Raw genomic sequence first — 14,023 nt, 5'->3', positions numbered from 1 at the left:
TTTTACTGATTGGTTCATTTTTTCTACCCTGTCTTCTAATTCACTGTTCTGGTCCTCAGCTTCCTCTACTCTGCTTTTTAAACCTTCCAATGTGTTTCATTTCTGATATGTCATTTTTTATCTCTTCTTGTTGGTTTTTAATTTTCAATTGGCTTATTTTCAGTGTCTCTATGTCCTTACTCATGCTGTTCAGCTTCCTCAAGATCATGGCTCTGAATTCTAGTTCTGTTAACATGCCTAATTGCTCCACATTAATCTCATCTTTGGTGGAGGTGTCTTGCTCTTTCATTTGGCTTCTGTTTCTGTGTTTCACCATTTTGGCTATCACTGTGGGCTTTGGAGCCTGTCAAGTTCTCCCTGTGGGTGTTGGTGTTCTGCTGTTTGTGACTCCCTCTCCTGGGTTTAGATGAGCGAGGGAGGCCCCACATTAAATACCACTGTCATGTCTTACTTTTCTGGTTAAAGTTGCTAACCCAGGGAAAGTACTGTTATCCTCTAGCTTTTTTCCTGGAGGCTAGCAGTCGAGGTTACTTGATAAATTTTGGGTTGTCAGTTGATGGAAAAACTCCCTCAGGTGCTCAGCATAGGGGGATTTCAAGAGGTTGGGGCAGATGCTGGTTGTTAATGAGCTTCAATTAGCACTTCAATGGCCCACAGGGTGGGGTTGGATCTCTGAGGGATGGGCTGATGCCTCTCCCCAGAACCCTGGGAAGGAGCAACATGGCCACCGTCCTGCATGGCTGCCACTCAGCAAAAGCTCTGAGTGCACTCAAATCCTGAGTGTCCCGACACAGGTCCAGTCTCATCTTCCCTCCCTCTGCTGGAGCCCAAGGTGAGTGGCTGTGGCTTGTTTAGCCTCTGTCCTGGCTCTGTGCGGTGGAGCCGCTTGGGAGTGTAACCCAAGGGCGCTGGTCACAGCTGAGGCTACTGCCGAGCTGCTGACTGTGCTCTCCAGCCTCCGTCTGGTGCCTTCGCAAGCCTACGAGGATTGAGTCAGTGTCCCTGGTTATATGGTCTTCGCAAGCTGCTTTTCTGTTGGTTTTTCCCATCAATTTGTCTGTGTTATAGTTGTAATTGCAGTTTGGTTGTGGGAGATGGTCTGTGTAGCTTCCGTTCACTCCACCACCATTTTGAAATTTCCCCCTGCTTAGCTTTTGCTGTAGTTTTTAGAGATGTGTCTCAGCTGCTGGTCTGTGCTTCTGTTGCCTGGGGATGGATGTCTGTTCCCCGGCCTCTGTTATTGTGTGTATATCTCTGCTCTGATTGGGCTGCTATTGTGGGGAATGGTGCTGGGCTCTGGGCTGTTCATGGCTTCTGAGACCAGCACATTGGGAGCTCCAGTACTGTGCATTGGTCTGTGTTGGCACAGTGTGTCCACTGTTTTGATGGTGCCAGGTGCATTGGTGGCTTAGGCTGCTGGGCTCTAGCTGCTCCCACTGCCTCCTCTCAGGGAAGACCCAGGATCTTCCAAAATGTTGGGACCTCCCTGCGGCACACGGGGAAGTGCCCTGAACATCCGCTTATTGCGGTAGCTTGCTGCTTCTGTCCACAGCAAAGGAACCTTCTGCTCCGCATGTCTGCACTGCATGTAATTGGTTGTCCACCTTTGTGTCTGCTCATAGTCTCACACACCAGCTCACTCTCTCACACATTCACCCTTCCTGTGGTCCTGCCTGCTGCCATCTGTTTCAAAAATACATTTTTTGGAGTAATTGGGGAAATCTTAATATGGACTGAAAATTAGATGGCATTAATGAATTATTGTTAATTTTCTTAGTTGTGATACTAGATCTTTGGTTATGTTGAAAATGTTCTTTTTTTTTTAGACTGATAATGAAACTTTTATTTTTTATTTATTTATTTTTTTACATATTGAACTATCATTAATATTTTATTTTTTTATTGATTAATTTTTGTTACAGTTTATTCTCCTTTTTCCCCCACTGATTCCCCCCTCCCCCACCCCTCCCTGCCCCTTCCCCAGATTGTTGTCCATGTCCACTGTTCATGCATACATGCGTATAAGTTCTGTGGTTCATCCCTCCCCCACCTCCCCACTCCTTAGGGGATTGTCAGTCTGTACCCCGCTTCCGCGTCTCTGGGACTACCCCATTCCTCAAACTGTTATGTTCATTATATTCCACAAATAAGTGAGATCATATGAAACTTGTCTTTCTCTGTTTGGCTTGTTTCACTTAGGATGATACTTTCCAGGTCCCTCCATGTAGTTTCAAAGGATAAGAGAGCTTTCTTTCTTACCGCTGCGTAGTACTCCATTGTGTATATGTACCACAGCTTTTTGATCCATTCATCTACTGATGGGCACTTGGGTTGTTGAAAATGTTCTTAATTTTAGGAAAGCCATGCTGAAGTATTTCAGTGAAGTAATATGATGTCTTAAACTTACTTTCATAATTTATTTTTCAAAATTCAGTCACTGCATCTATATACAATTCAATGTGTTTTTTTAGTATATTCATAGAATTTTACGACCATCACCAAATCAATTTCAGAACATTTTCTTTAATGCTTCTTCTCCCAAAAGCACCTCATACCCATATCCTCTCAACCCCTACTCCAGTCCCAGCCAACTACTGTTTTGCTTTCTGTCTCTAAGGTTTGCATTGTCTTTACATTCCATATAAATAGAATCATACAATATATGATTGTTTTGTGACTTTCTTCTTACACTTAGCATGTTTTCAAGGTTTATTCACGATGTAGTATGTAGCAGTACTTCATTCCTACGACTGAATAATATTGTATTGCATTTTTTTTTATCCATTAATCAGGCGAATGACATTTGGGTTGTTTAGACTTTTGGGTTATTACAAATAATGCTCCTATGAATATTTGTGTATAAGTTCCTATGTGATCACATTTTTATTTCTCTTGGAGTGAAATTTCTGGGTCATAAGGAGTCTATGCTTAACATTTTGAGGCAAAAAACGCACAAAACTGCTTTACACAGCAGCTTCACTATTTGATATTTCCACCAAAAATATATGAAGGTTTTAATTTCTCCACATCCTTACAAACACTAGATAATATCTAACATTTAAATGATAGCCATCTTAGTAGGTGTGACATGGAATCTCATTGTGATTTTGATTTGCATTTTCCTGAAGGCTAATAATGTTGAATATCTTTCCTTGTGCTTATTAGCTATTTGTATTTCTTCATTGTAGAAATATCTATTCAGATAATTTTTCAATTTTTAGTTTTTTCACAGAGGGGCAAATACATGTGGCCAATCAATATATTTAAAAATGCTCAACCTTCATAGTAATGACAGAAAAGTAGACATCACACTCATGAAAATAACAAGATTTAAAAGTCTGAGCTATCAAGTATTAGCTATGATGTGGAGCAGTGGTAAATCATACTCTGCTTATGGGAATGCAAATTTGTATAATCATTTTGTAAAACAATGCTTTGGACCTCCTGATGAGGTTAAGGGCTAGTTATAGTAGGAGTAACTGAATAAGCAAGGTGAAAGAAAAGATGGTAGGTTATCGTTAGAAAAATGTAAACTTTGAAATCACAATTTAGGAGGCAGAGAAGTTTATATGATGACAAAGTACAAGACGTGACCTTGCAAATATTTGGCTAATGTGGAGGAATGTTCATCGAAGATAATGAGGCATGTCAGTCTGGTTCCAATCGGGACAGAAAAAACACAGAGGAATTTGAACAGGAAAAGTTTAACATAAAGAATCATTAATAATAACAAGATTGGAGTAATTAAGGATTGGCTAGTAATAAGTAAAGGGAACTCTAAAAGGATATAGAAATAACAGATATACTGTCTAATAGCAAGCAATATAAAAATAATATATGATAGCCATTCCCTTAGAGTTGTGGTACAGCTGAGATCCAGGCCTGGTTAGAGAAGTTGCTGTGCTGCTGAGTCAGTGGATCTTGCTGGACATCTGCCCTCTTGAACTTGCTGAAAATGTGCCTCTCTCGGGTGCTGGTTCTTGTTACAGGTAAGGTGTCTCACCAGAGACATTTCACTACAGAACTACCCAAGGGTGTACCTGGGAAAGCTTCTACTCATTGTGCATTGAGGAAACAAATGACACAGAAGGAGAGCATCAGGAAAGCTGAGAGTTTGGCAGGAAACTGTGGAGTGAGTACACAGGAAATGGGAAACAAAAGCCTTCTTCCTGCTACTCTACTACTGTCTACTGATAAAACTTCATATTGTGCCAGTTGGCAAAATAAAAATATATATATTTAAAGGACCCAGATTCATTTTCACAGAACAGGCATAAAGAGGGACCGAGAGGTAATACATCAGTTACAGGTACAGGTGGTCAAGGAACTAAGTTGTTCTAATCTTGAACTGTTGTTCTTGTAGATAATGAGATGACCCAGTTATTGGCAGAAATAAACTTATTTCTCCAAGTGTGACATTGGTCCACCTGCATCAGATCAAGTGGGGGCACTTTAATAACACAGGTTCCTTTGTCTCATTGTGCATCTTCTGAACTAGGGTATTGGGGAACAAGGCCCCCAAATCTTTTTAACAAGTGCCCTAGTAGATTTAAAAATTTTTAAATCATTTATGAATATTTCAAACACATAAAAATAAAGAAAAAAATTATAATAGGTCCCAGTGTACCTAGCAATATTTTAGGAAATGTTAACATTTATCTTAGTTCTTGTAGTTTTTTTTTATTTTTAATAAAATGTTACCTAATTTGGCTCAACTTTCACTCATTCTTTTTTCCCTTCCACACAAGGTGATTATTTATATACACTGTTGTTTGTAAATCATTGCTTAGATGATGGAGAGCTTTGAAGTGTTATTGAGCAGATATATTACACTATTAAAGGGGTACTTGGGGAAAATCAATGAGGCTTCTCTACCACAGAGTTCATTAAGATGAGAAGATGGAGATGGGAAAGCCAGTGAAGAAACATGTTCAGTGGCTTTGGGTGTATGGTATTAGGGATCTGACATAAAGAGACCTCTGGTTTTTTGCTTATGCTTTTGTGTGAAGCCTGCTCTTCATGTAGCTATGACCTTCAGTCTTTTCAATCCTCCATCCAATTTCCCCAATTCATCACCTCCTTTCTATACTCACAGGCTACCTTACACAGCCAGGGTTTCATGGTTAGTCATTTCATCTACATACTTGCTGCTGTTCCAGAATCCCTTGCTTTCTTGACATTTGACCATACCAACTCTGACTTCCAATCTCTATACTAATAGAATTGTTTCTTCTGCCTTGAGGAGGTGGCCTTGCCTTTCTGATTTTACTTGATTACTTAGAGTATTTATTATAGCCAGTGTACAAAATGAGGCAGATTTTCATCCAGATTACCTAATTGAGCTCAAGTCTATTTTGAACTAGGAAGCCTAAAATGAATCAGGCTTCTTTGGTCTTCATCAAGAAATGTGTAATACCTCAACAATACTGCCAAATTTGTTTGTCTGATGAGTACAATTTTGATGAACAATTGTGAAAACTGTCCAAATGACATATAAAAAAATGTATTTAAGCAGGTCATATTTAGAAATTTTATTGATCAACAAAAAATGTTGATTTTATTTCTAATACACGGACTTGGCCATAGGTCAAAAATCCACTAAAACTTTTGATTGATTATACCTATTTTTGCTTATAAGTGTAATTAAATCACACCAAACATTTGGAGGTCAAATCTTTGTTATAGATAGATGCAACATGAATTAATCTAAAAAGGATGATGTTAATTGAAAAAAAAAGAAAACAGGTAAAAAAAGGTACCAAACTGTGTGCTTCCATATATATAAGATCTTAGAAAACACAAACTAATACACAGAGATTTAAAAAAAAAATTGGTGGTTGTCTGGGATTTGGGGAGAAGAGAGAAAAGAAAGGGTTAAAAGGTCACAAGGATACTTTTGGGGGTGATAGAAAGGGTTATCTGGATTGTGTGTCTTGTATCACAGATGTATACATACGTTTAAATTCATTGAATTGTACATATTAAATATTTGTTTATTATGTCAGTTATACCTCAATTAAATATCAAAATTATTAGCAAGGAAAAATGTTTTAAGCCATTAAAACAAATTAAAAAAATCCTTGTTATAATCAGGTAGTGTCTATACCCAGGAGATCATATGAGTTCATTTATCCATTCATTCAGCATTTTTGAACATCTGCTGTGTATCAAGCACTCTGCTGGGAACAGTGTTAAACAAGACAGACAAGTCCCCTACTCTAGGAAGGTTACATTATGGCAAAGAAGACAGATCAAAAAGTAATAATAGTAAAGTGTGATCAGTGTTATGACAGGGCAAGAAGGGGAAGCTTTGAAAACATTTAGAAGGATAACTTAAGCTGATTATTTGGTGATGGATGCCTAAAGCTGTGTTGAAAAGGATTCTGTATAATGAACATAATCGTCTGAGGAATGGGGTAGTCCCAGAGATGTGGGAGTGGGGTACAGACTGACAATCCCCAGAAGAGGGGGTGGTGGGGGAGAGATAAACCACAGAACTTATATTCATGTATGCATGAACAGTGGACATGGACAACAAAGCTGGGGACAGGGCAGGGAGGGAGGGGGAGGGGGGAATCAGTGGGGGGAAAAGGAGAAACATCTGTAACAAAAATTAATTAATAAAAAAAAAAAAAAAGGATTCTGAAGCTTAGGAGGACCCCAGATATGAGGATGGGTAGTGATGGTGAGTTCCATGCATTTATAAATACAAGGAGGCTATACTGTTAAAGTTGTCCTTATCAAAAATTTCCCAATAGTATGACTATTTTCACGGGTTCTAAAAATGATTAATAATAGTAAAGATCTCTTGTTACAGAGCAGTTTTTTTGTTTGTTTGTTTGTTTCAGAGAAGCACTTTTAATGAAAAGTGTTTATTGCTGAGCTAGGACAGGACAAAACTCTGAGTCCACACATCAGCTGAGTGATGAGGTTAAAGTAAGATGAAGTGTCCATGCAAGCAGTGGAGCCTGGTTTGAAACCTGGGGCAAGTTTTGAAATTAATGGCTGGGAAATTGCTAACTTCTGAAACTGTTGATGCTAACCTCTGCTGACACAATTCCCTCAGGACATAATCAATATGGCAGAAGAGAAACTATAAATTCTATTATTGGAGATTCCAAAATGGTGGGGGAATGAATGAAAGCTACACAGACCATCTCCCAGGACCAAACTGCAATTACAACTAAAATAAAGACAAATCATTAGAAAAAAGCAATAGAAAAGCAGCTTGAGAGGACCCATATAACCAGGGACAACAAAAAAGGATGCTAAATCGAGTTTGGTAGGTCAGCAGAGGCATGAAAAGGCAGGCTGGGAGCCCAAAGACATCAGCTGTTTTAGCTGTGAGCAGCTCTCTCGGGGTAAAAATACCAAGGTGGCTCCACAGTGCAGAGGGCCAGGACAGGGCCACTCACCTTGGGCTCTGGCAGAGGGAGGGCTGACTGGCCTAGAACTGTGTGGGGAGACTCTGGATTTGGAGGGCCCTGAGAGTTTGTGCTGAGTCGCACCATCACAGTACAGTGGCCATCTTGCTCGGGGAGCCCCTTCCCAGAGCCCTGGGAAGAAGCAGCAGCCCCTCCCTCTGAGATTTAACATCACCCAATGGGGTGAGAAAAATGCAAATTTAGGCTATTTAACAATCAATATCTACCCCACCCTCTGGAAATTCTCTGACCCTGAACACCTGAGGGAGTTTTACATTCAGTTGAGGGCTACAACACAAGGCTCATCAACTAACTGAGATGATAGCTTCCAGGCACAAAGCTAGAGGATAAATAAACCTTTCCTGGGCTTGTGAATCTAGCCAGGAAAGTAAGACTTAACAGTGGTATTTAATGTGGGTCCTTCCACACTCATCCAAACCCAGTAGAGAGAGCCACAGACAGCAGAACACCAACATGCACAGGGAAAATTTGACAGGCTCCAAAACGTACTGAGATAGCCAAAATGGTGAAACAAAGAAACAAATCCCAAATGAAAGAACAAGAGAACTCTACTGAAAATGAGATAAATGAAATTCAGTTAAGCAAGTTATCAGAGGTAGAGTTCAGAACCATGATCTTGAGGAAGCTCAACAGCATAAGTAAGGAGATCAACATCATGAGTAAAGAGATACAAACACTGAAAACCAACCAAGTGGAAATGAGGATGACATAGCAGAAATATAGAACACATTGGAAGGAATAAACAACAGAGTAGAGGAAGCAGAGGACCAGATTAGTGAATTAGAAGACAAGGTAGAAAAAATCATCTGATTAAAAAACCAAAAAGAAAAACAATTAAAAAACAGAAAGACAGCTTAAGAGAACTGTGGGACAACTGGAAACGTAACAACATTCGAAAACTTCCCTAATTTGGTGAAGAAAGAAGGCATTCAAGTTCAAGAGGCACAGAGAGAGCCCCAAGTAAGAAGAACACAAATAGGCCCACACCAAGACACACAATCATTAAAATGCCCAAAACTAAAGACAAAGAGAGAATCCTAAAGGCAGCAAGAGATAAGCAACAGGTTACCTACAAAGGAAATCCCATAAGGCTCTCAGCTGACTTCTCACAAGAAACACTACAGGCCAGAAGGGAATGGCATGAGGTAATCAAGATCATGAAAAACAAGGATTTGAATGCAAGACTACTCTATCCAGCAAGGTAATCATTCAAAATAGAAGGTAAAATAAAGAGCTTCCAAGAAAAAACAAAATAGGCTGAGGGGCCCAGGCCAGTTTTGTTCAGTGGTTAGAGCATTGGCCTGCACACCAGAGAGTACTGGGTTGGGTTCCCTTTAAGGGCATGTACCATGGTTGCAGTTTGTCCCCAGCCCCAGGGCGTTGTGTGTGTGACAGCCAGTAGATATGTCTCTCTAACATTGATGTTTCTCTCTCTCTTCCTCCCTCTCTCCTTCCCTCCCTATCTGAAGATAAATGCAAAGATGTCCTCAGGTGAGGATTAAAGAAGAAGGCTGAGGGAATATATTAGCACCAAACCAGCACTTCAAGAAATTTTAAAAGAACTGTTGTAATTAGCAGAAGAAATAGGAAGAAAAATATAATCACAATAAACAAAAAATGGCAATAAATAACTACATATCAATAATAACCTCAAATGTACGTGGATTAAACACTCCAATCAAAAGACACAGAGAAGCTGATTGGATAAAAAAAAGCATATATATGTTGTTTATAAGAGATCCTCTTCATAAAAAAGACTCACATAGTTGAAAGTGAAGAGATGGAAAAATGTCTTCCAAGAAAATGGAAAGGAAAAAAAGCTGGGGTAGCAGTACTCATATCTGATAAAATAGATTTCAAAATGAAGACCATAACTAGAGACAAAGAAGACCACTACATAATATTGAAAGGATCTATCCAACAGGAAGATATAACCTTGGTAAACATATATGCACTCAATATAGGAGCACCAAAATATATTTAAAATCTTCTGGAGGACTTCAAAGAGAAATAAACAGCAATACAAGCATAGCACAGGACTTCAACATTTCGCTGACAACACTCAATTGATCCTTGAGACAAAAAAATTAGCAAGGAAACAGAGATTCTGAGTATTGTACCAGATCAAATGGGTTTAATAGATATCTACAGAGAATTACATCCCAAAATGGCAGAATACACATTCTTCTCAATATTGGACATTCTCAAAGATAAACCACATGTTAGGACACAAACTAAGTCTCTACAAGTTCAAGAAGATTGAAATCATATCAAGCATCTTCTCAGATCCCAATGGCATGAAACTAGAAAATAATAACAACAAAAACATGCAAAGTCATTTGAACACATGGAGGTTAAATAGCATGTTATTAAACAATGAATGAGTTACCAAGGAGATCAAGGAAGAAATTAAAAACTTTCTGGAATTCAATAAAAATGAACAGACAAGAACACAAAATCTATGGACACAGTGAAAGCAGTTCTGAGAGGGAAGTTCATAGCACTACAGGCCTACCTCAAGAAACAACAAACATTTATGACTAACTATCTATCCTAACAACTTAAAGAACTAGAAAACAAAAAAGAACACTGCAGAACAAGTAGAAGGAAAGAAATAGTAAAGATCAGAACAGAAATAAATGACATAGAGGCCAAAAAAAAAAAAAAAATTCAAAAGATCAACAAAACAAAGAGATGGTTATTTAAAAAGATAAACAAGATTGATGGACCCTTAGGTAGACTCACCAAGAAACAAAGAGAACCCAAATACACAAAATCAGAAATGAAAGAGAAGTGAAAGCACAGAAATACAAAGGATCATTAACAAATACTGTGAACAGTTATGCGGCAACAAATTCAACAATCTACGCAAAATGGGCAAATTGTTATAAACACACAGTGTCCCAAAACTGGACCAGGAAGAGACTGAAAGCTTGAACATACTATTAACAACTAAGGAAACTGACGATGTAATCAAGACTCCCCCAGCAAACAAAATCTTAGGCCTGGACGGCTTCATGGGGTAGTTTTACCGAACATTCAAAGAAATAACACCCAGTATCCTCAAACTATTCCAAAGGATTCCAGAAGGAGGAAGACTTCCAAACTTGTTTCATGAGGCCAGCATAATTCTAATTCCAAAACCAGAAAAAAGACACTACAAAGAAAGAAAACTACAGGCCAATAACCCTGATAAACATAGATTCCAAAATCCTAAACAAAATATTAGCAAATCGGATCCAGCAATACATTAAAAAAAATATTCACCATGACTAAGAGGGATTCACCCTAGGAAGGCAAGGCTGGTATAATATTTGCAAATCTAATAAATATGATACACCACATAAACAAAATGAATGATAGAAAACATATGATCATATTAATACACACTAAAAAAGCACTCAAAAAATCTAGCACCTATTTCTGATAAAAATGCTCAGCAATCTGGGAATAGAGAGATCATATCTCGACCTAATAAAGGCCATATATGACAGACCTACAGCCAACATCATACTCAAAGGGCAGAAACTAAAAGCAATTCCCTTAAGAACAGGAACAAGACAAGGATGTCAACTTTCACCACTTTTATGTAACATAGTACTGGAAGTCTTAGCCACAGCAATCAGACAGGAAGATAAAATAAAAGGTATCCAAATTGGAGAGGAGGAAGGGAAAATGTCATTATTCACAGATGACATGATACTATATGTAGGAAACCCCGAAAACTCCATAAAAAATTTGCTAGACTTAAAAAATGAATTTGGCAAAGTAGCAGGATACAAAATTAGCATCAAGAAATCAACGGCATTCTTATACACCAATGATGAACTCACAGAAAGAGAAACTAAGACAACAATCCCATTTACCATTGTGGCAAAAAATAAATAAATAAATAATAAGTTACCTAGGAATCAACTTACCTAAAGAAATAAAGGGCCTACCTATTCACAGAAAACTACAGGTTATTGAAAACAGAAATAGAGGAAGATATAAAAAAGTTGAAGCACATACCTTGTTCATGGATTAGAAGAATTAACATCATTAAAGTGTCCATACTACCCAAAGCAATATATAGATTCAATGAAATTTCTATCAAAATACCAACGACATACTTCACAAATCTAGAACAAATACTTCAAAAGTTCATATGGAACCAAAAAAGACCCCGAATAGCCACAGCGATCTTGAAAAAGAAGAACAAAGTAGGTGGGATCACATTACCAGATTTCAGGTTATACTACAATGCCACTGTGATAAAAACAAACAAACAAACAAAAAAACCCAGCCTGGTACTAGCACAAGAACAAGCATATAGACCAGGGGAACAGAACAGAGAACCCAGAAGTGGACCCAAGGCGATATGCTCAATTAATATTTGACAAAGGTGGCAAGAGCTTACCGTGGAGTAGAGACAGCCTCTTTAATAAATGGTGCTAGAAAAATTGGACAGCTACATGCAAAATAAAAAATGAAACTAGACCATCAACTTACACCATACACAAAAATAAACTCAAAATGGATAAAAGACTTAAATGTGACTCATGAATCCATAAAAATCCTAGAAGAAACTGTAGGCAACAAATTTTCAAACATCATATGGAGCAGAATTTTCACTGATACATCACCTAAGGCAACAGAAACAAAGGAGAAAATGAACACACAAAACTACATCAAACTCAAAAGCTTCTGCATAGCAAAAGAAACAATCATCAAAATGGAAAGGCAACCCACTCTATGGGAGAGCATAATTGCCAATGATATATCAGATAAGGGGTTAATTTCCAATATATATAGAGTGCTCATACAACTCAACAAAAGGACGACAAAGAACCCAATTAAAAAATGGGCAGAGCAGCTGAATAGACACCTCTCCAAACAGGACATACAAATGGCTAAGAGACATATGAAGAAATGCTCAACATCACTAATCATCAGAGAGATGCAAATTAAACAATAATGAGGTATCTCCTCACATCTGTCAGAATGGTCGCCATCAACAAATCATCAAACAGCAAGTGCTGGCGAGGGTGTGGAGAAAAGGGGACTCTAGTACACTGCTGGTGGGAATGCAGACTGGTGCAGCCACTATGGAAAACAATATGGTGTTACCTCAAAAAAATTAAAAATTGAACTGCCATTTGACCCAGTGATCCCACTTCTAGGAATATACCCTAAGAAACCTGAAACACCAGTCAGAAAGAGTGTATGTATCTCCATGTTCATAGCAGCACTATTTACAATAGCTAAGATCTAGAAACAGCCCAAATGTCTATCAGTAGACGAATGTATAAAAAAACTGTGGTACATATACACAATGGAGTACTATGCAGCTTTAAGAAAAAAAGATCTCTTATCCTTTGAGACAATATGAAGGGTCCTGGAAAGTATTATCCTAAATGAAACAAGCGAAACAGAGAAAGGGAAGTATCATATGATCTTACTTATTTGTGGAATATAATGAACATAACGGGCTGAGGAATGGGGCAGTCCCAGAGATGTGGAAGTAGGTTACAGACTGACAATCCCCAGAAGAGAGAGTGGTGGGGGAGAGAAAAACCACAGAACTTATATGCATGTGTGCATGAACAATGGACATGGACAAAAATGTTGGGGACAGGGTGGGAAGGGATGGGGAGGGGGGAATCAGTGGGGGGAAAAAGAGAAACATCTGTAATAAAAATAAACTAAATTTAAAAAAGTATATATGTACCCTTATGTTCATAGCAGCACTATTTACAATTGCTAAGATATGGAATCAGCCCAAGAGTCCATCAATAGATGAGTGGATAAAAAAATCTGTGGCACATATACAACATGGAATACTACGCAGGTATAAGAAAGATTTCTCATCCTTTGAGAGGACATGGAGGGACACGAGAGTATTATGCTAAGCTAAATAAGCCAATCTGAGAAAGACAAATATCATGTGATCTCACTTATTTGTGAAATATAATGAACAAGGTGGGTTGATGAATTAAATAAACCCAGAGACATAGAAAGGAGTTTGGTTCAGACTGACAAACCTCAGAGGAGGTGAGCCGGAGGATGGATGAGATGAACCAAAGAAATTATATGCATGTATGCATAACCAATATTTGTAGACAACAATGCTGGTGGGTGGGAGGAGCGGGATGGTTAGAAAGGTGTTTATAAGAGAAAAAGGAGAAAGATCTGCAACAAAAATTGAAAATAAAGTCTTATAAAAAAAAAAAAAAGAAAGAAAATTGTTTATTGCTGGGGAAACATCAACCTCCCAGACTGCAGTATATACAGAGAACAATTCCTCCTTTTTTTCTCAAAAGTTTTATTTTATAGTGATTTTTACCCACTTATGTGACTCTGTTGGAGCCTTTGCTAAGTGTCTTGCAGCTGGGTTGTGTAGTGGAATCGTGTCTAGAAAATAAAATTGCTAAAGAATGCAAGTAAATAGGATATCAGATGTTATCCTTAACCTATTTCCTTAAATATAATTTTTTGGCCCAAAGTAAAATGCCATTCTTGTAGCTTCTCCTTATACACAGTGATGGCTGACAGCAGGCACAGTCTTCATTTGCTTGGCACTGTGTCACCATGCAACT

This window comes from Molossus molossus, unplaced genomic scaffold (genome assembly GCF_014108415.1).
Source record: "Molossus molossus isolate mMolMol1 unplaced genomic scaffold, mMolMol1.p scaffold_m16_p_2, whole genome shotgun sequence".
Classification (NCBI taxonomy): domain Eukaryota; kingdom Metazoa; phylum Chordata; class Mammalia; order Chiroptera; family Molossidae; genus Molossus; species Molossus molossus.
The sequence above is the reverse complement of the archived record's forward strand: the minus strand, read 5'-3'. Positions refer to the sequence as shown.